The sequence below is a fragment of the Alligator sinensis genome, unplaced genomic scaffold (genome assembly GCF_000455745.1).
Source record: "Alligator sinensis unplaced genomic scaffold, ASM45574v1 scaffold1503_1, whole genome shotgun sequence".
NCBI lineage: Eukaryota > Metazoa > Chordata > Crocodylia > Alligatoridae > Alligator > Alligator sinensis.
The window spans coordinates 121,527-145,148 of record NW_005842956.1 but is presented as its reverse complement, the minus strand read 5'-3'; the positions used below and the strand labels follow the sequence as shown (position 1 = coordinate 145,148).

The following is a 23,622-nucleotide window of genomic DNA, read 5'->3' as shown; positions in this document are numbered from 1 at the left end:
GGAAGCTCTAGGCTCTGCCAGCAGGGAGGGTCAGAGGCAAGAGTCCAGCTTCCCTTTGTGAGGGCAGCCAACTGCAAGGAAGAAGAGCTCTGCCAGGGAAACATCTACCAGCACCCTTTCTAAAGTTGGGTACAATAGGAGCAGGTGCTGTTTGGAGAGTGAGGGCAGACTGTGCTACTTAAATTGCCAATTGCTTGAATTATAAGCAAGACTTTAAAAAGGGGGATAAGGCAAGGTGCTGCATTTATTGATTACATTATTAGTAATATTCTCTCTAAAAAATTAAATCTGTCTGTAAATCCCAAACCAGAACACTTCCGTCCAATTGGACTAAAAAGTTGTTCTAATATTTAAAACAAAAAAACAGAAATTCATATAAAAGTTTTAAGTTGTAAAGTTTACTTGTTTAGCAAAATAGCATTTAATTAAAAAAAAGCAATATGTGTGTCCCTCTACCATGATTTATTGATGAGTCTTGAGGTGACTTAAGACTCAGTCTTTGACCCACATCCACAGAAGTTGCAGATCTTTCTGGAGGGATGAGTACACCGTAAGCCAGGATTTCTCTCCTTTTCCTTCCTCCTCATTCTCTTCTCTGCTTCAAGGGAAAGATGCTTTACCTCAAAATGGCTGTTGTTTGGCTGAAATTGCAATGTCTTTGAAGTCACTTAGCAGCCAGGTCCTCCTAGCTCCTGATGTTGGCATCAGTTTTGTTGAGGTATGTCTTCAATGTGTCTTTGTAGCATTTCCTTTGGCCACCATGGGCTTTCAGACTGCAACTAAGCTGGGAGTAGAGTACTTGTGGTCCCCAATACACACACCTCCACAATACAATTGATAGCATGGAAGGAATTTGTGGTGGAGTACTTAATTCATGTGAAGAGCCAGTCCCTTGTTCCTCCTGCTACCCATGCCTAGGATCCTGGTTGTAGTCTGATATCCTTTGTGGTCTCTGGCCTGATTCCTCATGTTCCATCTGTGATGTCCCCTGTATATGAAAAAGACTTCAAGAGTCCATGGACAACTGCATCCTGACATCCAAAAGCCCATCAAACAATCCCATTGGAAATGGTACCTGACTTGTGTGAACTTGGGCACCTTGATGCCTTTAGGAATATTCTTGGGCAGTAGCATGGCAATCTGTGACCTCATTAAGAAGCTAGAAAAATCATTTTTCAACTTACAGGCTGACACTATTAGCCTCAGCCCAGCTAATTAAATCACCTCCCTCCCCCTCACCCCAACCCATTCATGGTTGAGTTTATAAAGAGGTCAGAACTTAATGGGTTTATGGGTCGATGCAACAGCCTTCATCCATTAGTCTCAAGCAGGCTCGGATGAAGCTTGCAAACCAAACTTTTTTCACCCATCCTGCTCTCTTCAGCAGCTCTTCTTTTGAACAAGCCTTCAAGCCCACCCCATCTGCCACACAGCATGGTGCTTATTCCTGTGTATAGGCAGCAAAGGGCTGCCTTTTCTCCCGGAGGCTGGATCATGGCAGATGTTCAGTGTGAGCTAGCCAGCCATTCCTGATGGTGCCACATCCTCATCTGACTCTGCTGAGGCTGCTGCTTGCCTCAGTCTGCCTCTCTTCCTTTCCAATACAGCCTCCCTAAAATGGTTAGTAAGGTGGATGTTGACCTCCTATGGCTCTATGTTTTACATTTGCATGGGCTCATCACCCTACTTGTAAGTGTTTGGCCGATACCTGTATCACTGAGTCCTCAATTCTGTCATGACTCTCCTTCTGGATTGTCCTCAGTCATCTCACTTTTTATCCTGCTCCCAGCCCAACTCCTTGTAAATGTTGTTATTTGTCAAATAAAAAATCCCACAGGAAGCAAATGGGGGGGAGAAGGAGAAATGGGGAATAGCATTTCACTTTGAAAGTGATCAGAATAGAAGCACACCTGAAATATTCAGGGAATGCCCAGTTGCTGAGTAGCTTTTGGTTCAACAATGATATTGCGACCCCCAACATAGCTGCATAGGGTAGTAAAGAGATGCTAAGGAACCCTAAAGTCTCCTGTCCCTGCACTGCTATGCCTGTGGGGAGAACATAAGTCCTCTGCACCTAGTGGGTGCATCTACACGAGATGCTATGTCACTGTAGCAACAAGCTAAAGAGATGTAGCTTGTCACTATGGCGACGTAGCTTTGGTGGGCACAAACTGTGATGCCAATGCTATGTTGCTTTAGTGACAAGTTATGTCGCCATAACTTATTGCTACAGTGACATAACATCTAAAAATAACCGTGCGCCTCCAGGACTGCTAGTTGCTGTCCCCAGTGTAATGCTACTTGCTTTTGCCTGGAGTAAGGCAGAGCAGGGATTGTCTGATGATCAGAGGTGCTTCATCTTGCACCAGTCACACCAGGGGATACATGGGCCATGGTCCCTCCTACTTGAGAAAACCCCACAGAAAAGGGAAGGGATGAACTCAGTGACTCTGTAAGACCATTCAATAGGTTTCCTGCAGTTCTGGCAGGGGGAGGGTGGAGGGATTGCAGAGTGAACCCACCGTCAACATCTTACCCTGTACATGGATTGCAGAATTGTCCTGGGTTGGATGGGAGTGTTGGGAAGTATGTTGGTCTTCAACCTAGGTGCCCAGCCAGGCAAAGTGACTGGTCTATTCTCCTTTGTCCACATTTCTGCCAAACCATACAAGGTCGAACTTTTACCAGGTTGCATACTCAGCTCTTACTGCTCATTTGCTAAAGAAGCCTAAATCAGTGAAGTATCGATAAAAGATTATCCACACACAGAGTCATGCTGGCATAACAGAGCGCACGTCAACACAGCAGTCAGAGATGTGACTACAACATGGAAAGATCTACCCAAGGAGTTTAGAGCTACCTTACTTAGCTACAGATAGCAATGAAGCCACAGCAGCATGGAGTTCTGCCCTGTAAGTAACCAGGATTCTGGGTGAGCTTGGATAGTCTGCACTACCATGGCTACCGTGCTATCAGCATCCAGACTAGCTGGATGAAAGCCAGCTCCAATATATCTACATGAGTCACCATCACATTGCCCATTGGAATGTAGATGTATCCTAACAGCTTAATCTCACCTTGGCACTTAAATCAGTGCAGCTCCTGTGTCCCTAGGGCCTGACTTCTAACTGATGTGAATCAGCATAGCTATACTATTATCAAACAAATTACACAAGCTTGCACTAATGAAGGGACCAGACCCTATTATATAACCAAACAGATGCCATCAGACTTTCATGAAACAACCTGGGTGGGAGCAGGGGGAGTTCTATAGCACCCAGGGAATTAATGCCCCATTGAACATGAATTCCTTAGGCATGGTTGCTTCTAAACCGCATAGGCAACACGGCAGATCTTTCCAGCAGCATTGCTTTCATGCATTGCCTCTCCCACACTTTATTCTTTGCAAGACGTCAACAGCATGCTGTACACACAGGGGCAGCCCCCAAGCTGTACATGGCTGATGTAGTCCTGACGTCTTCCCTGATGAAGCTCTTCAGAGGTTTGGAAGTATTTTATGGTGTGTTAAAAGCCAGAGCGACTGACTTCCCCAGCAAGCCAGATAAAGTGTAGCAAATGAATTGACTGTTTTACTCTGCACCACCAATTGTGACAAAGCAGTGTCTAAATCTTTGGAAGAATTGTTCGATTTGGAAGAAATCTTATTTGTCATGTAGTCAATAGTGCACTGAAAGATAGAGTGTTGTCCAGTGAGGTCCCAGAGGTATTTGGCAGATGTAGCAGAGCCTTAAGGAAAATCACAAGCTTGGAGTATTTTTCCAGAAAGCTAATCAGGATTACTACATTGTCAGAGGAAACTTTCGCTCCTGGTATTGTTCATTTTCCCAAGGCTGGCTATTCAGAGATTCAACATTACTAGGGTGAACCAATTGTGAGAGAATGATACTGTTGACAAAGAGCTTCACCTTGTTTTTGCCAGAAATGCTTTTTTCTGGCTTGGGCCATGGACACACATGAGGGATATGCCCTGCTTGACCTCCGCTAATCTAAAGACCTATAGCACACTGCATTGCAATGCTTTTTTGCATAGAAAACAAATAGGAGGTGCCCTTAGGGACAAGGTATAGCAGCAAAGGAATGTCCAGAGAGAAAAAGAAAGAGAGCAGATGGGCCATCTGCCCCCTTTTCTCCTGCCTCTGTGTAGTCTCCTCCTCTTCCAGCCCTCTCTTCCTCCCCCTGAACAGAGAGGGGCAAAGCATATTAAAGACAGAGAGATATATCACCAGCCCCCTTCTGCTTGGTAAGACATTCCCTGTGGATAGTCCCCAGTGAGACCACAGCTGGCTCCTACCCCACTCTCTTCACTGCCCACAAGGCCTGGTGCAGGAGCCACCTCAGGGACAGGACAGGATGAGTGCCCAGAGGGCACAGTTCACCAGCCAATCTTCCCTCATGGGCTCAAACCTTCTCAGAAAAACCCAGATCCTCCCCTGTCACTCCCTCACTGCTGGTTCAAGCAGCAGTGAATCTGGCCTTGTGCTCATCTTTTGTGTCAGGGAAATAACATGTCTTCTGTGTTAATGACAGCTGGGCAGTCACATAAGCACTGGCCTCAGATTGCTTTTTTCCTCCTCAGCAAGTGCTGCAGAGGCAGACTCTCAGGGTTAAAGTACGGGTGCACTTTAATTTCCTTGCTGCCTAAACAACCATCAACCAAAAGCTTGGAGCCGGAGTAGGAGAATTCCATAAGCAGCCATCCTCTCCCTGTGGATAGGTTGCCAGCTCCAGCCACTTTGCCCCCACCAGAAGTACTAGTGATCAGGGTAGCATTGAAAATGTTACTGATTACAACCCAAGAGCACTAGTAGCCCTAGTTAGATTGGGAACACATCATACTGGGCATTTTACTTGCACATGATAAACAAGAATACCCCCTAAGGAGCTTACAGGCTAAGCATATGGACAGATTCAGCCACCTCAAAAGGAGCAAAAGAATAGCTGCTAGGGATCACACATTGGCTGTTGTGCTGTTCCTGTTAGGTCTGCATGCTCCTGTAGCAATACAATTGTTATTATTTTAAACCTGAACAAGCAGGGTTAAAGTTGCAACCATTTTACTGCATTTACAGTGCTCCAGGAGCAAGGAGACATAAAGGCTACATCAGAACAGCTTATACCAGTGCTATTTGATATGGACACAATTGCTATCTCTTGTACCTGAAATCAAAGGTCTCAACATACGGTCCCTCAAATCAGATCCAAGCATGGAGATGGGGTATCTGGCCTGCAGGGCTTCTCAAATGCTGGACCACCCACCTCCATGGGCCATATTCAACCCAGGGAGTTTATCACTATAGATGCTAGAGCCCCTGTGAAAGCATTGTTAATCCCCGCTGTTTTGGTGCAGCTCCAGAACACAGGGAGTTAATGCTATTTGCTTCCCCCACCCCTTACCTGCTGCCAAAATCAGGATTTTTAGACATGCTTGGTGACTATGATTGGCAGCAGGGGAAAGTGGGGGGCAGGAGGGGAAAAGCAGCAGCAGCATTAACTCTCTGAGGTTGGGAGCCATGCCAGAACAGCGGCCATGGGGATTAACAACAACAATACTCACTGGTTGTCCAGCGCACTGAAAGCCCAAGAGTCTAGATCCAGCCCATGGGAATCCCTAAGCCCTAAGAAGAGTAGACTGAGGAGATTTGCTCAATGTCATGCAGCAAGTCTGTGACAGAACCAGGTCTCTTCACTCCCAGTGTTACAGCCCATCCTCTGGATCATAATGTTGGGCTTTTCCTCTGCAGGCCCCAAAACCACAGACAGTGTGGGATCTTCCCCCTCTTTATCTGCACCTTTGACATTCAAGAAGTGTTTGCAGATAACTGGTTTTAGTTGTGGCCCATCATGAATTGTGAGTGAGCCCTTTCTCAGACTCCCTGGTGTGTGTGTCTTTTGAGTGCAGGTCCAAATCTCAAAGTGGGTCGGGTTCATGTGATGTTTCTTTGGGATCATCTCCTCTTAACTGACCTGGTTCGCTGAGCCAGTGTCAGGACTGCGTGTGATGTGTGTGAACGAAAAAAATGAAAGCGATCCTCCAAAGCAGATGATATAACAATTATTAGTGAAGCAGCCGTGGAAATAGCAGCCAGGTCCAGAGGAGGTTTAAAAATATCCCACTGGTTCCATTCTTGTTCCCTGAAGGAAATCGTCTCCTTTTTTAATGTGCGGTCTGCTTTGTTGCTGACCAGTAGATGCCACAGGGAGTCTAAAGCAGTCATCTTTCTAATAAAATACTTCCTTTCTAGATACAGAGAGCTCCAGTGGTTAAAAAAAAAGTATAGATATAAAAATCAACTTGCAGCTGATAAGAATAGAAAGGTCAAGTTCATCTCTGCATACCTGATATTTACTTTCAAACTCACATATGGTTTTCTCACTCCAAGAATGAGAAGTAAAGGATGAGGATCACAGACAAGCAAGTAGCCTGGGGAGGTTGGAAGGTTCTGCGATTAACACCCGGGATGGGATACCAGGAGATTTGGGGTCTGCCCTTGACTCTGACACTGATTTCACTGTATGACCTTGAGCAAGCATTTTTCTCTGGCTATGCCTGAGTTTCTTAAATACTGAAACAGAGCCACTGATGGTCACTAAGCTCTGTGGTGGTAACGGAGCACTAGCAGCACTTCTAAAAATCACATCTGTGGTGTCTCAAATGAGACACCCCTCAAATCCAAAGCCCCTTCTGGAAATGCCAGCCTTAATTCATTAATGTTTTCAAGTGCTTTGATGAAAGGGACTTGAAAAGAGCACAGTATTATCGCAGGCTCCCAGCATTAGTGTCAGTCACATGGCTAGTTTCTGAACACTGGGTAGCCCTCTCTGGGGATGTTATAATGTATCTCTGGAGCAGGATAATATTTGCACTCTGTTGACACCCAATAAATAATAACCCAAATATTTGCACACATGGAATATGTTGTGACATTACAAAGCTGACAGAGTCTGATTATCCCGAAGCTGCTTTGTGCACAGAACTCCCATTGGTTTCAAAGAGACTTTGGAGTTCAGAACAGCTGCAGAATCAGGCCCATGACATTTATATTTATAAAGTAAGAGAGACCTTATCACTCACTGGTTGTGTAGCCACAAAGCCAGAATAGCTGATGAGAGCCCTTTGTTGGTATCTTCAATATAATCATTATCTGCACAATTGAGGCATCTTGGCAAGAGGTGTTTGAAGTAGGGGAAACAAAAAGCAGAAGAGGGAGGGCTGGAGTGAGGGGCACTAGCAGAACTGTAGCAGGTTGCTGTCTCAGGGCCTCTTCAACCAGGCTTTTGTTCCCCAGGGGTCTCTCAGTGAGCCCCAGTAATAAACAGGGTCTTTTAATAAAGAAAGTAAGCAAACAAAAAAATAAAAGACAACCCCTTGTTGTCCTAGATACTAGGAGGGCTCCCTTGTGGCTCCAGCCTTCCCACAGTAGGCTTGCCTTCCATGTAACCCTTCAGCCTCCCATTCTGGAGCCTGTCCCTCATACCTCTCTCTGGTTCTGCTTGCTGGGGTTTGCTAACCCACAGTAAGCACCTTTCTCATTAGCCTTCATACAGCCACAGTCCCTTAGCTGGGCTGGCTGCCTCCTCTTAAGAGGACAGGCCATCCTGTTATAGAAGCCCTGGCTTGGGCTGGGTTGGGTTGTAGGGCAGACGTGGGCAGCCCTGGCAGAGCTGTGTCACCTCTAGATGGAAATGGAGGAGCTGCTCTGTGGAGTGCACTGGCAGAGCTGGTACAGAAGCCTGTAGAGCTTGTATGCCATCTGCTGCTCCACTCCTAACTGCCATTAGTCACTCAGCTTCATGAGCCTGAAATTTTCTCACTCCCTGAGAAGAAAGGAGAAAATCCTAGAATGCAGCTTATCTTTTATTAAACACTGGCAAATTTGGGACAATTTAAACAAGAAGGATTTCAAACATCATGTTGAAGCATGTTGCAAAATTCCTTCTTTGCTCAAGGGAGACACACACACTCACACAAAGTGCACGCTATTGTACTTTCACTTCCAAAGCACTTTCGTCAGGGAGATAAGAAGGATGGATTTTCACGCAGTAGGGGCAGGGGCTGTGGATTTACTAAAGGGATTTGTATCCTGTTCACTTACAGTGATATGGTTTACTAAATTCCAATGAAGATGGAAGGAGACAGTGGTATGAATAGGAATAGCTTCTGCAATTATTCTCATTATGGTACAAGTTCAGAGTGTCATTCATCCTCATGCTTCAGGGCTTCCACTGATCACCAGCTGGGGTCAGGAAGACATCGTCCTCCCCTGTCATGGCATAATGTTGTATGATTAATGGGGTCTGTGCCTCATTATAACACATTTGACATTGACTGTTTCATATGACAGGACTCTGGGCCCTCTGTTCTTGTGGGAGGCAGTTTTACTCGCAGAACTGCCCCAGGAAAACACATTTCCCATTCAGACATACAAAAAGCAAATGAATTGTAAATTTACTTTCCCTGGGCATTCGCCCCAAAATCTGAGTTGTTCGTGCTCATCCAGTGGAAGTGGGAGGCAGCATCAACATGCATGACTTATGTGACCAATCCCAAGAAATCAACACGGCTCAGCTTTCTAACAGCAAGCCTTAGAATAAATACATGTATGATAAAAGCTGAAGGAAACTATTTGAGAAAATTCCAATCTGTTTCCTCAGATTCGGGGACGGGAAATTATTCCATGAGATGACTGCTTATGAAAGATTTGTTCAGCTCTGCTCAGAACTCAGCAAGGGCTGCAGAATTTGCCCATAATTACATTCAGGGGTCTCTAGTTCTTTCATGACGGTTTAACCCAGTCCAAGGCCTGTGTCAGTCAGTCAAGCCTATTTTTAATGTAGGCACAGTAGGTCTACACTCCCCAGGAAACTACAAGCCCCCATAGTTGTTAGAGGGAGGCTGCTAAATACATCGCAGATGAGTACTTGAGACAAAACAATGAAAGAAAAAAAAACCACCCCAAAAACATAGGAATTGGAGTGGTGATCATAGGTTTATAACTAGAGTTTCCAGGGGTCACATTGAACAGAGACCACAGGGGGTCAGGCAGTCAGGGCACTAGAAAGGGTCCTTCTGTAATTCCAACAGCCTCCTTGAAGGCTCCCCTTTCCCCTCTCTCCTGATAGGACATAAACTGCACTTTCATGTGATTCCTGATAGCTGTCCTGCTTAAAGAGGAGTTGCTGCCCAATGGTTAGACAAAAGCCTCCTGCCTCATCCTGTCTTACCTTACAGTAGAGCAACTAAGATCTCACTCCACGTATCCCAGGCACATCCCAGGCCTGAGCCTCGGTATACTGGGGCTGAAGGGAGCTGCTCTCTCTTGACGGCCATACATTACAGCCATTGTTAGTCAGTCACTGTAAAGTGCTCTCAGAGCCGCGGCAGATGTCCTATTACTCTGAGAGAAGTAAGACACCTGGGTTCGTTACCACCTAATTAGGTTCTCCATGTGATTAACTACTTGTGCTGCAGACAAAGGCGTGAACTACCAGCGTGAATGCCAACAAAAGGCAGGCTGGCATGGCAGCAGCAGGCATCCTGACAAGTACACTCAGGTCTGTAACTCATCTGGGTTCCTGACAGAGTGGACTGGAGTTTTCAATCAAAGCTGTAAAAACTCCATCTATGCCATGGGTCCCCCATAGCCCCCAAGCCCCTTTTCCACATGGAGCAAGGCTGTGCCTGGACCCCTGCCCCCAAACCCTTTCTGCCCCACCATGGGAAGAGGTGTTCCCAGGCCTCTCCTCTCAAGATCACAGAGGCATGGAAACAGCCTTTGTGTGGGGAGAAAGGGCTGCAGGGGTTATAAATAATTTTTCACATACTTATTATGGTGCGGTTCTGTGTGTCTCCCACAAAAGTCATCTATGTTTCTTTTTTTCTTCTGGAGACCCCTCAGCCCCACACAACATGGCCTGTCTCTCCACACCCACAATCATACAGGGAAGTAATGTCTTTGATCCTTTCCTGCAAATCTCCTTGCCTCACACCATGAAGGACTCCCTGTCCCCTTTCCCTGAAAGGAGGGTTTCTGCAATGCAGCTGTTCCTGGTGAGTCCGATGGACCGGCCATCTCTATCCTGCTGTCTGTATTCTGGGCAGGGGATGCGAGGTATAGACTCTTGGCCATCAGCCCCCTCCCCGCCAGCCCAGGTTTCTACACTGGGCCCCTACCTAGTGAATCTCAGTGAACCATGCTCGGGTACAGCTCAGCAGACTGGAAAGCAGTAGACTGGATTTCCACTCGACTTCCATGTCCAGCCTGAACACCAATCCCCATTCAAAATGCCTGAAGCCTCCAATCAATCAGTGAATGGCACTGAATGCCCTTAGGAGAAAGGATCTTTGATGAGACTTCTCTGTTAGCAATCCATCCAAATCCATTAGCTTTCACATCTGGAGTTCCAATGAACAATAAAAATGAGCTTGATGGCCTCAATCTTGTCTTCATTTATCAGCATCACAATAACCTGACTCTGCTAAACACAATTCAGCATGATTGGCTGACTCTGCTATGACTTAGGGGATACCCAGGACTAGTGTAGCTGGCAGGAGAGAGGTTCGGAACTGAAGAGCATTGGCAGAGCTTAGTGCACGCACGCATGTCTGTGTATTGGCAGAAGACAAGAGGAATAGAAGCGGGGCATGGAAGGAGTGAAGGGCACTGCCAGAGCTGTATGGGGAGACCAGGGCTGGCAAAAATGTGGGGCACTGGCAGAGGTGTATAAGCCTTCCCAGCATCCTCCTGTTCTGTATCAGTGTCCTTGCCGGACTGCTCTTCCAGTTCCATGAATATTCCCCAAATCTCATTCCCTTTTTTCCACTAAACCAGGGGTGTCCAACATATGGCTTATGAGCCAGCTCTAGCCCACAGATTGGGTCATCCAGCCTGTGGGGCTTCTCATAGGCTGGACCATGTGCTTCCATGGGCCAGCTTCAGCCCACAGGGCATGTCACTGCAGCTGCTGGAGCCCCAGCAGTGGTGCTATTAATCCCCGTGGCTGCTGGAGCTGCTATTTCAGTGCAGCTCCAGCACCCAGGGAGTTAACACCACTCACCTTCTCCCACCCTTTCCTGCTGCCAAAATCAGGGGGTTTAGCCATCCCAGTTATTAAGGCAGCAGGGGGAAAGGGGAGCAAGTGGCAGTGGCTTGAGTCATGGAGTCATGCTGAAACAGCAGCTCCAATAGCCATTGGGATTCACTCTACCACCACCATTCATAGGACATCCAGCCCATGGGAAGCTGCACAGTCTGGATCCAGCCCACAGAGCAAAACAAGTTTGACATGCCTGTGTTACAATCTAAAATGATTCTGAAATGTGCTCTGTCCCCATTGCACTCCTCATTGGCTCCCACCTACCTCAGACCCTGGTGCCACGCAAGTGCAGCCATCTCGTTCAGCTGCAGCTGCAAGGAGAGAAGTCCCCTCAGCAAATGAGGTACTGCATTCAAGGATTGCAGCTAGGAAGCTCTGGCTACTTCCAGCTGATCTGAAATGCAAAAAGAGGCAATTTCTCAGAGCATATTGAGGCTGGGATAATGGTGTGATTTGTGCTCATGATGAAAGTCATTCTGACGACAGACGGGGCTGTGCGCTCTTGGACTAGTCCCAGGGCTCTAAAGAGCCCAGCTCATGGCTGCAGCTGTCAAGCCAGTAGCCTGGCATGCTATGAAGCCTGCAAGACAGAGCGCTGGCTTTTAGAACTTCTGTTGCTTTTCTGGAGCATTTCCTGTGCCATTGGTGGCTGTGTTTTTGCCTGCCATTTGAATTTTCAGACATACTTCTACTACAAAAGGGGCAGCCTCAGAGTGAAGGCGAGTCCTCTGAGCACCCAGAATACGGTGTGACCCTGGGGCACTTAGGATAGCATGCCTCCTTAGTCTGCCATACGGTTGGCCAATCTCCAAACTTTGTCAGTTAATTTGCTTCAGGCTTGTGTATGCCTCTCCCCAGGACCAGGATGGGAGTTTGATAGATATGCGAGTCTTGAGGTGGGGGCTGCAGGGGAAAGAGGGCCCTTCTTTCACACTCTCTCCACACTTCAGTTCCAAGTCCAAACTCCCCACCCCACTCCATTCTTTCTGCTGTACACAGAGAAAGATCCCATGCTGAGGCCTCTGCATGAAACCATCAACAGCAGCTGCTAATGGGCAGTCTAATGGCCATTTAATGGGACTGGTAAAGCTAATAGACTTGTAAAGATAATACTTGTAATAATAGCTGAAGCAAAGCAGTGCAAAAGTCAGCAGAGCTGGCAAGGCCTGGACACATGGAGCATGCTCACTGAACCAATGCCTTGCACCCAAGCAGGAGGTGAACTGGCTTTTCAAATCCAGCCAGCAGTCAGCATAATGAGGCTTTACCTACACTTAGCATCTCTCCTCCCCTAGTGAGTCACACACAGCACTGCTGAAATGCTGCTGCCTCTCAGGTGGAGCACACCAGCTATGCACAACAGATTGAATGGGGAGAAGTGAGATTTGAGCTGAGGATGTCAGGGGAAAGCAAAAGCAGCATTGATGGAGAATGGCAGGGAATTTGTAATATTCCCACAGCACAGGCAGGAGTTTAAATTGCAAGGTCACACACAGTGAACTGAAGAGCTGAGCTGCCATGGAACAGGACAGACTAAGCTGATCTGGACAGAATCTGGAACTTCGGAATGCCAAATGTGGCAATATTTCATTCCCTTGCACACAGCCAAGTCTTATGAAGCAGCTCTAGGCACATGAAGCAAAGAAAGCACCGTTGTTATAGTCTTCCCCTTTCTCTCCATCTTTCCCCCCAAATTATGCAGATATGCAAAATTAACAGCTTGGCATATATCTGTGTGCCATATTTATAAAGGCACTCATCACCTATATGTGAACATGTTAGCCTTAGAATAAAACACCTTGAAATGTGTGAGGCCACTTCCACTTCCTTTGAATGCATGACTTCTGTCTTCACCAAGGTCAGCAGTAACAGTGCATAATTTTTGCAGGTATGTGAACACCCTGGAACTGGTGATCAAGACAGTGAAAGGGCTATGAATTTATTTGGAATATTGTAGCAAGATTGTTTTGTTCTTCCAGAGAGACATACCAGACTTGGTAAATGTGATTGTGTCCCCTCCTAGTGGCTGAAACTGGCAATTATAACTACCAACTACTTACCCCAGTTAAAGCCGTCCAGTTTGGGGGCTAAATCTTGTGTTTGGGATAAGAAAGTCTTAAGTTTGACCTTTGCTGCTGATTTATACTGGCATGGAGCCACAGTGTGTTGCAAGAACAAAGATGGATACCCTCTGTGTGTGTCTCGGTCAGCGCTAGTCCTCTAGCGTGAGTCAGTGCTAGTGTGAGATGGCAGATGGTTCCAGTGTTGCAGGAGATGACATACTTTGGAGATCCCTTATCACTTAGAGGGTCTTATAACTGGCTCCTACATCAAGCAGTACAGAGGCAGGGACTAGAGCTGCCCTGGACACTGTTTGTTGCACCTGTGCTTGAGGGATGCATGTAGCCTTTGGGGGTGGACTGGGTGACCTATGAACACCAACAGCAGGCCACAGGGCACCTGCATATATCTGGGCCTGCCTCCAGGCCAAGTGGTCAAGTGAGAGTGGGTAGGTGGAAGAGCTGGTTGCAGGCCACAGGAGGAGAGAACACAGGTCCTGAGACCCTGAGATCTGTCCTGCCTTGGGGACCAGAGGACAGGCAGGTTTTGAAAGTGGAGTGAGCTGCCTTGCAGGAAAGTGCCCTCATGGCTTTACCAGTCCCATTAAATACGGAGCAGCCAGTGCACTGCAAAGTCACCCCCTAGGTTACAGCACACTAACTTCCCTGTGTAGATAAGCCATTTATGCCCACCTGGGAATTTTAACTGGAGCAACTGTGGGGGGATTATTATGTAGGTCCAGCTCTGCCGGGAAAGATATCCAAGTTAGATAAGGTCTGAGAAGCTGGGGTCCTTGGGTCTTATGATGGGGTCACTAACTGCACCTTCCAACCAGCTCTGGTGTCAAGGAAGGAATATGTTTCAGAAACCTTGGAAAATTCCAAAAGTGCTTGGTCACCCAAATTGATAAAGGTAGGACTTTGTATCCAGGTCTGGACAGTGGAAAGAGCCAGCAGTAAACATCACACACATACAGCCAGGGGCTGTACTTAGGGCAGTTTCTGTTCACGCCTGTTGGCAGAGTTTTATACAACACCAGTATCCAGTGTCAGCTTGCATGAGCTGAGAGCTCTTGATCATACTTCAATACACCCCTTAAATTCATAGTTTGAGGGAACAAGGGAAGTGAACTCCTGACTAGGAGACTTCCCAGGGAGTCTGTGACACACTTTGATTTTTTTCCTTGTATTTTTCTGTATGAAATTACAGACTATGAACGTTAAAGCGTATTCACAAATCCTAGACTTTAGTTAAAGAGTAACCATATAACAACTAAGCAGTTTGCCTATTATTTCAGCCCTGGGCTCCCCACACAGCCTTTGCTTCTTCACTGCAGCCTCCCCTGCTATTCCAGTCCTGGGCTACCCACACAGCTCTCCCAGTGTCCCTCACTCTTGCCCTGCAGCACCCCCAGCTATTGGCCTTTTTGGCAAATCAAGCTAAATTGCAGTCAGATTGGATGGTAGCTTTTGACCATATCTACCCTGGTAAAATAATAGAATCCTTGACCATGAATACAATTTAAATAACACAGTATTACATGTGGCTCACATAGATTTTATATTTAGATACATGCAAGCGGTTACAGACAGTCAAAGGTGCCTTGAAAAACTACCGCACTTTCAAATACATCCTTGCACATTAGCAGAAGAAATGTATTTGGGTTCATGCTAGTTTTCAGTCATGATGCATTTCCCCAATCTGGACAAGGCATGTAGCACAGGCAGAAACAGCAACTAGAGGACACATCAGACCCATTTAGGTCCTCAGCTGAATCCAGCTCTCAAGCAAATGTACTTCCTCTCCTACTGTGCCACTGAGTCACATCTTTGCTGCTCAGAGAAAGGCAAGGGTGAAGCATAAGCAGCGTTTGGAATTTGAGATGCGGATTAGATCAACAATTGCAGTCTGGAGTATAATTCAATTATAAATTAAATTGGAGAAAAAAAGCAAACCATAATAATAAAAGGGTGATTGGTGTGTTGATTAAAGTGAGAACAGGCAGTCATTAGCCTGTGTTTAAATCTTGTTAGCTGGGAGCAGAGCTGCGCCTTGCCATTAACCTGGTGTTCGCCTACTGGGAGCATCCACTTGCTGTTTGAAATGTATGGATGTGCCTGGGACAGGTGCTTTCCCCTGTGGGGCCCTGGCACTGAAGGTCAGAAAGGAAATGGTAAACATTTGCTGGTAATAATAATAATTACATTTCCAAAGCACTTGGCAAATATTTATTTTCAAATGATCATGGGGAAATCAAGTCACAGCAAAATGCCAGGAAAGACTTTTTTTTAAGATCACAGGCCAGCAGGGCCATACCTGGGAAATGAATAGGATTATGGCAGAAAAAGTAATACAACCACAGTCAGAATTTGGAGGCAGACTCTCTGCCCATTTCTGCTTTCTTTATGTGGCTCATGTGCCAGGCAAGGACCACAAGTTGTCTACTGAGGGAGGAGGCGGAGGGCACTCAGAGGCACCCAGCCAGGCATTCAGAATAGTCTTCACAAGTGTGACTGCATCCACCTGACCCCTTCTGGGGACAGTGCAGCTCGAAGAAAGCTGAAAGAGGCACAATGTGTTTCAGAGCCTCCTTAACACAGATGGAGAACAGGCTGGCCAACCATGCCATCTTGGCACAGCTAAAAGCACATTCTTTCTGGTGTGTCAAGCCTCACTGCCATCACCCCTCCCTGCCCATCCTGATGAAAATTACATGTCAGGGAATTAGGGGGCATTTCCACAAGCCCTGAAGGACTCCCCATGCCTTCCCTCACAGTTAGGCAATAGCCAGGCACAATATGTCACCATATTATGAGAGAATAATTGCTTTTCTTTGCTTCTCCCATCCTCACTGTTTTTCTCTTTTGTTTTCCAAACTCCTCCCTGCCTCACTCAGAAGAATATGTCCCTGTGCAAGAGCGTTAGATCAAATTTTTAGATCAAACTATCCTTCTGTTTTGTAATACCATCTGTATTTATTCCATGTAACTCCTGCTCTAAATTGCCGGTGAACTCAACCAACAAGCAATTTTCAGACATCTATCCAGGAAGTTTCAAGTACAAGCAAATATTAGGGATTTGTGAGCTGATTATTTTGTTTTGTTTTCCTTTGCTTTAATTTAGGAATTATTTAACTGTGTGCAGAAATTAAATGCTGCCCTCAACTGTTTGGCATGCTGCCCACAGCATCGAGATGCTACCAATCTGGGTGCGTTGCTTGATCCATCACCCAAAAGCAGAGGTACGGGCTGAGTGTCCATCTCTGGAATGGTTAATAAGGGGAGCTGCATAGGATATTTCATAGTTTGTATGGACTCTTGCTAGGCTTTCAGTTGTCTGTGACTGGCTCCTTTAGGCACTCTCAGTTCAAATTCAAACAAGCACAAAATATCCACATGAAAATGGCAAACATTAACTTCATTTAGTTTCATGTCCCTTTCCCAATTGTTTTACATGTTTTCTCAACTATTTTGTCTGGTCTTGTGTTAGTGTCTCCTGTGTTTCCCCCAGCAGCAAAATGAGCAGCGGGCAGTCAGTGCACCAGCCCCAGGTGCCCACATAGAGGGGGAAGAAGAATGACGGGCACCGCCACTTTTGATTCAGCCACCACAGCCAGCCTGGCCCCTGCCACTGCCCCTGCTACCCAGGTTACAGACCCTGGTTTTTATGCCTCTGAGTCTACCCCTTCCATATCAGTTTCTCCTGAGTTTGGCTTGGTTCTGAAATAGGTTTATCCAAATTTCTCCCAACTTACTCTCCCTTTCACCAAAGGTTCACCCAAACTTATGTTAGTTTTGTCCAAGCTTTTTCTTAGAACCACAGGACTGGAAGACATCCCAAAGGTTTTTCACCCTAGTGTTTTGGGTTAGTGTCTTTTGGTTTCGTAACAGAATTACCAGGGGGTTTCATCCTGAGACTGAACTCCAAATCAACCCAAATACTTCTGATAATGGCCTTGGGATTGTTTAAAAGAACCCAATTTTAAATTCCAGCTTCAACTTTGGAAATGTTCAGTCCTAGGGCCTGATCCAAAACTAGACTTTGCAGTTTAGGCCTATCTTTTGCTGGAAGCAAATGCCTCTAGCTGAATGTTGAGTTTTAAGTCTGTAACAAGATACCAATCAGGCTATATTTCATATGATTGCAGCAAGAACATTTTTCCTGGGAGCTACATGTATTTGCTGTAGCAAGGCCCTGAAGGAACAGGAACTGCCTTACTCAGACAGAAAGGAGCCTTAGGGAAGAAGGAAAAAAAGTAATCAAGCTCATAGCAACATGTGCCAACATAAGTTCTTCAATATTTTGTCCCTGGTCTTAGAATAATAGAAAAGCAGAGCTGGAAGGGACCTCAGGAAGTCATCTAGTCCAGCCTCCTGCTAAGGCAGGATCATTGTTGTCTAGAACATCCCAAATGTTTATCCAATCTGCATTTAAAAACTTCCAGTGATGGAGATTTCATAATCCCACTAGGTCCTCTGTTGTAGTGCTGAACCACTCTCTAAGTTTGGAAGTTCTTCCTCATGTCTAACTAACTTTCTCTTATTGTAATTTAAGTCCATTACTTTCTTGTAGCCCTCTTTGGGAAAAGGCTTGGCTAGTTTAATGAGGCCTCTCTCTCAGCACCATGATGCAGCAACTCCTTTCAACATGACCACCAGGGCAGATGGAGAGTTCGAAATTAATTTGTGGGTGTGGAAATTACAGCAGTCCCAAGGACCTCTTCCCAGGGACCTCAATCCTAAACCTCATTCATGCTGGAGATAAGAACAAAGCCAAGCCTTGTCATAACCTTTGCAAAGAGATGTGATTTCCAACCTGTCTTCTCCTGAAGGAAGGTGCAAAACATTCTGAGCAATGTACAAGTAAGTCCCCCACCCACTTTCTCCTGCAATCTGATCCTCTGGAAAACAGCAAATTGTACATGGTGTGTTGAGGATGGAGTCTGCCTTCACACCAAGACCTTACAGAAAGTGACAGAACATCATCAGATTATTTCTCAGGGAAGATTAGACAGGAGAATTAGTTCCATTTCTGTCTTAGTTGTTCTGCTGCTGTTTCATTAAATTGAAAACTACACAAGGCATAACCATACCTTCCTAGTAGGGCTGTGTGAAGCTTCGGTCCCCGATTCAATTCAGCATAGATTTGGCCTGATTTGGTGGCTGAATCTCTGAATCCAAATTGAATCAGACGACCCTTTAATCTCTCTGAATCAAATCGGAGCCCTCCAAATCAATTCGGAGAGATTTGGAAAGATTCAGAGATTTGGACATAGAGACAGCTTTAAATGTTTTTTCTACATAACTCTAGGTAGCAAGGGCTCATGAGTGCTGTGGTGCTGGGGCAGCACTGCAGCATTCATGAGCCCCTGCTACCTAGAGGTCCACTTCTGGATCCACCGGGGAGCACGCTGGGGGGTCCCCCTGTGCCCATTTGTCTCGGTAACTGATGCCTCCTGGGTCTGGGGAGGCACCCAGAGTTCCCCTGCGGCCAATCACTGAGCCAGGGGGCCCCCCAAGCATGCTCCCCAGCAGACCCAGAAGTGGACTAGAAGTGCTTCTGGTCCACATCTGGGTTTGCCGCTGAGCACATGTAGGACTCCCCTGCACTCCTGTGGGACGCTCCATGTGCCCCAGCATCTCAGCAATCATGAGCCATGCTGGTACTTCGAGGTACGTAGAAAAAACATTTAAAGCTGTGTCTATGTCCGAATTGCTGATTCTGTGAATCAGCATCGAATCTTCAGATTCAGATTTGGCTAAATTGAATTACAGACAACGAATTGAATCACTGTCCCTGATTCAGGCTCAATCTGAATCCAAATTGAATAGGACCCACTTTGCACACCCCTATTTCCTAGTTATTTGCACAGCTTCTAGCACAATGGGGTATGATCAGAGCCTTGCTATTTGTACAAGTATTTATAATGCACAAGTCAAAAATATTTATACCTGTGTCCCTCTAAAACAGAGATGTGCCACTTTACAAAGGAGGCACTCAGGCATATGCCCAAGGTCATACCAAAGTGATGCAGGAAGTCTGTGCCAAAGCTAGGAATTAAGCCCTAGTCTTGGACCTTAATACCATCTCTCTCCTCTTTGTGGCACCGCTGCAATATTAAATAATTATTCAGTGTGCCGAGACACTAAGAAGATCATCATGTTAACGCTGATAATGGGAACATCCAGCATCTGCACAATGCAGAATCAAAACGGTTTCTAATGGGCAGAATAAGATTTAGCTGCGAGTTTAAAAGTAATTAAAATTTCCTGCCTAAGTTTCCTTAGTGGAAACTTCCACAAAAAAATCCCCATTCATCTGCTTGCGAATAGCTGACCCTATGAGTTCACTTTCGAGGTGATGAAAAGGTGTGCGCTTGGCAGAATGACAGCCATTGAATGGCATCTCATCTGGATCCAAAATGGAAAAGAAAGGGAAATACTCATTATTCTGGAGGCTCAAAGACGTTTTCAATCCATTTTAACTCTAACAGGTCCCCTTGTGGCCTCTTAAAGCCTACTGAATTGGAGCAAAGTAGTGTAAGCAGTAGAGTTTCATCTTCAAAGGTGCACTGAAAATATACAGGCTGACAAGCCAGCTCAGTTCAAGAGGTTCTGTGGAGTTTCACTCTAGATTTTTAACAATGCTTTTCAACAGCCCCTCTCCTCTGAGGATCTCTCAGCACTTTACAGGCTTTCATTAATCAATCAGCAGGTTGCACCTCGTGAACTGGATATCATCATTCCTATTTAATTAATGGGGAAACTGAGGCACACCAGGTGCAAGGCATTTGCTCAGGCTCCCACAGTATGGGCAATGGAAAAACCCAGGAATGGAACCCAAGTTCTGAACATATTTAGGTCTCCCTATTCTTTTACCCTTCAGCTGCAGTTGCCTCTCCCATGGTGCACAGCCCAGGGAGCCCTGGTGAATCTGAGACCTATTTTGAGCCAAACGCTGAGACAAGGAGCAACCCAGTCCTCTTCTCTAGCATGGCTCTGTGCTTGTGTGAGTGAACCTTACTGCACCAACCTACACTTCATCCCAGATCTCCTCACCCTTTAAGGAACATATTGAGGGGAGGGAGAAATTTGTCCTCTTTATCTCTGTTCCTTCAGCAATAGCAAATGGGCAGCTACATTATAGCACTTTTTCCAGCTTACTCTAAAGCCCTGGAAGACAACCTGTTGGGCAGATGTCTCACAATTAAGCCCTGCACCCTCCCCATGTGCCACTCTGCCCCCTCCCCTCCTCAAGCTGTCATTCTGCTTTGTGCTCCCTGCCCTGTGCATCCTGCCTGATCTGCTGCTCTGCTTTGTGTTCCCTGCCTTACCTGACACTGTGCTGCCTGCCCCCTCCCCAATCTGCCATGTGTCACTCACAGAGGATGCCCATGCCACTTGTGGCACACGTGCTGCAGGTTGGCTGCCCCTGCGCATCTACATTGCCAGAGCTTGTGGTACTGGAAAGAGCTAAAAAACAGCCAGCACACATCCTGATGCCAGGCTGACACCCTCAGAAACAATTGGCTTGTTCTCCCTCCAGTTTCTCAGCATTCATGGGTGTCTTTTTCTGGGTTTTTGTTTGTTTGTTTGTTTTTTGCCTGTGCCATTGTTTTTAATGTAAGTCACTGGCTAACCTTGCTGCAAAGTACACCCCTAAGAACTGAATCTAGGTAATAAAGGTAAAGAAAACTGTGAGTGTGCAGAGAATTAATTAAAAAAAAAACAACATTTGAGAGGTGTGAGTGTGAACTACTCCATTCACCTAACTGACATTTTAATTCAGATGCCCAAAAATGATTAATTAAATGTCAACACTGTTAACTATTTCATTGCCTAGGCAAGGCAGAAGAGGTAGAGCTAAACATTTGCAGAATGTTCTCTGAGTGACCTGTAGTTTTGGTGAAGGGAATGATGTTTTGGAAAATGATACCACTTATCTCCACCCTCCTCCCAGTAAATAAGAATATGACAGGCTAAGTAAGTCAAGCAGAACCCATATATGAGCTCCACTAAGGGTAAGCCAGGTCTTTTCCCTGAAGAGAATTTATTCAGGAGTAACGTGCCTTCTTCCACTCACATAGTTGCAAAGGAGATCACTCCAAAAGAGACTGGAGACACTAAGCTAAAAGCCCTGGAATAAATGAGCTATGGTGGATATTTTGCCTGCTGGCTAGAATTAGATTGCTTCAACTGTGTTTCATGAGCCCCGTCCTGCTAGTAACTCATTGAGATTCTCATTTAGTTCAAAAGGCAAAGGCTTGTGCATATTGAACAATAGGACCTGAGTTCTATTGCTGATGTTACCATGAAGCCGCAGGACACTATGTTGTACAGTGGACATTAATTAATTACTTTAGGTTTGTCTCCATTATAGGCTGCTGCCAGCCTATCTATGACAACAGAGTCCCACTGTCGGAGACATGGGGTATGAAGACAGAAGGGTTTTTATCCTGCTGGATTGGCTATGTGACTCCCCCAAAACAGCATAAACCAAGGAAGCAAAAGTCTCCTTCTGCTGGCATGACTGCATCTAGATGGGGTCTTTTGCTGGCAAATCTTTGCAGTGTAAAACAGACCTTGGGTGACCATGTATTTGTTGTGTTACATACGGGGGATGGGAGATGGGGGCTTAATCATATTAATGGAGCACTTTGGAGTCCATACCTGGAGCAAGCTAGGGAAGGAAAATCTTCTCCGGCCATTTATCTGAAGATCTCAAATCAATTTACAATCCTTCACTAATCCTCACAATGCCTTGTAGGTCAATGTTACTATAATCACTTCAGACTAGAGAACAAAGGGGCAGATTCTGATCTCACGCACGCTGTTTTGCCACGGTGTAACGCCCTATCAATGCCAGTGAATGGCAGCAGAATCTGGCTCTGGGTGACATGCATTCCCCAGTCACACAATGGATCACCGGGAGGGCTAGGAACTAAACACAGAAGTCCTGACTCTCACTCCCCTACACTAATTGCAGGGTAGCACTTCTTGTGAAGGGAGGAGGAATCCCGCATCCCAGAGACAGTTTCCTGGCTCGCAGCACCAACACTCACCAAACTGCTCCTCAGGGGACCAGCAACCAGCTGCTTGTTCTGGCTGTGCTGAAGCTTCCTCCTCTCTTTGTTTCTCTGTCCATGTTTCTCACAAACAAATATGAAACACAGGAGCACAGGATTGGCAGCAACCCCTTAGGACATTGAGTCTGGCTGCTTCAATCGTGGATCAGGATCTAATAGGCATTACATTACTCTTTTTCTTTGGTCCTCCTCCAATAAAATCCTGGGCTGAAGAACTGCTGCCATCACTCTCTTCCCCCATCCCCTCCCCTATGGAGAAGGCCCAGCCCAGACACCATCTTGGCCACCCAAAGGGAGAAGAAGGACCCAGCCAGCCTGTGGCCCCTACAAAGCCAGCAGGCCTCCCTAGAGGGGTGCTGCCCTCAGGCCAGGCTTAAGGGCACCCTTTGACATTGCCATGTGCCAGTGACCTGTTTGGGGACAGAGGGTCTTTCTTTTTCTTTTCTTTTCTTTTCTTTTTGTTAGGGATCCTTGATACTTGTGTTGTGTTGCTTGGGGGTGGGGTTCAAGTTAGGTATGAAGAGAGGTTGTTGGCTGGGAGTGACAGATGCAGCCCATGGGTAGGGAAGAGTGAAGGCTTTGGGGGGGGGGAAGAGTGAAGGCTTGGAGAGGAGGTTACAGGAAGGTGAGGGAGATCCCTTCTGGGGAGCTGAGGTGGAGCTGTGGGACTAGGTGGATGGGGAGTGAGGAATAGTGGAAGGTGTTTCTTGTAACTGGATGCAAGTGGCAGCTGGAATTGGTGGAAGAGTTTTTCTTGCACGGGGGTTTGGAGAGGAAGATGGTGCTCAAGAGGAAGGAGACTAAGAGCTAGACTTCTCAGGTTTGGGGATGTTCTTTAAGGAATTTTGCCTGTGGGTTGGTTGCTTATGGTAAGCCGTTCTGAGCCTTCTGGATAGAACGATATATACATCTAGTAAAGAAATATACAGTCTAAGAAGGCTCCACAAGAACATGCATTCTGTTCCCCTCCAGCACACCAGGAACCTAAAAAAAACCCCTCTAATGCCCTCTAACAAGCGTCAAGCCTCTCATACAAAATACCAAAAGCCTTAAATATGCAATAGGGAGAGAGAAGAGGAGACAGGGGCATTGTCAATACCTTGGAACCCAGCCATGGCAAGGAATGTATTAGGTAAAGTAAACCCAGATAATCCATGGAGGTGGGTAATGCCCCATGCTACAGTGTAAAAAGCCCCCAGAGTCCTTGACAATCTGACCTTGGGATAAAACCTTTCCTGGATCCCTAAATCTATCAACAGGTTTTCAGGTAAGATACTCCCACCAGGCACTGGAGAGATGTCTCCTTAGCACCAGGGGCGATTTGTACACACCACAGAATTGGCCTTTAAAGTGGCTTAATG

General features: G+C 46.2%; 1 long non-coding RNA gene across 1 annotated transcript; it reads right to left on the bottom strand.

Annotated features, from left to right (window-relative positions):
• Positions 1 to 448: 448 nt before the first annotated feature.
• Positions 449 to 9,380, bottom strand: LOC102379239. Its single transcript, XR_325238.3, has 4 exons — positions 9,244 to 9,380; positions 8,115 to 8,282; positions 2,537 to 2,655; positions 449 to 988 (listed from the first exon to the last, which is right to left on the bottom strand). It is a non-coding gene; the product is annotated as an uncharacterized LOC102379239 (long non-coding RNA).
• Positions 9,381 to 23,622: the final 14,242 nt, after the last annotated feature.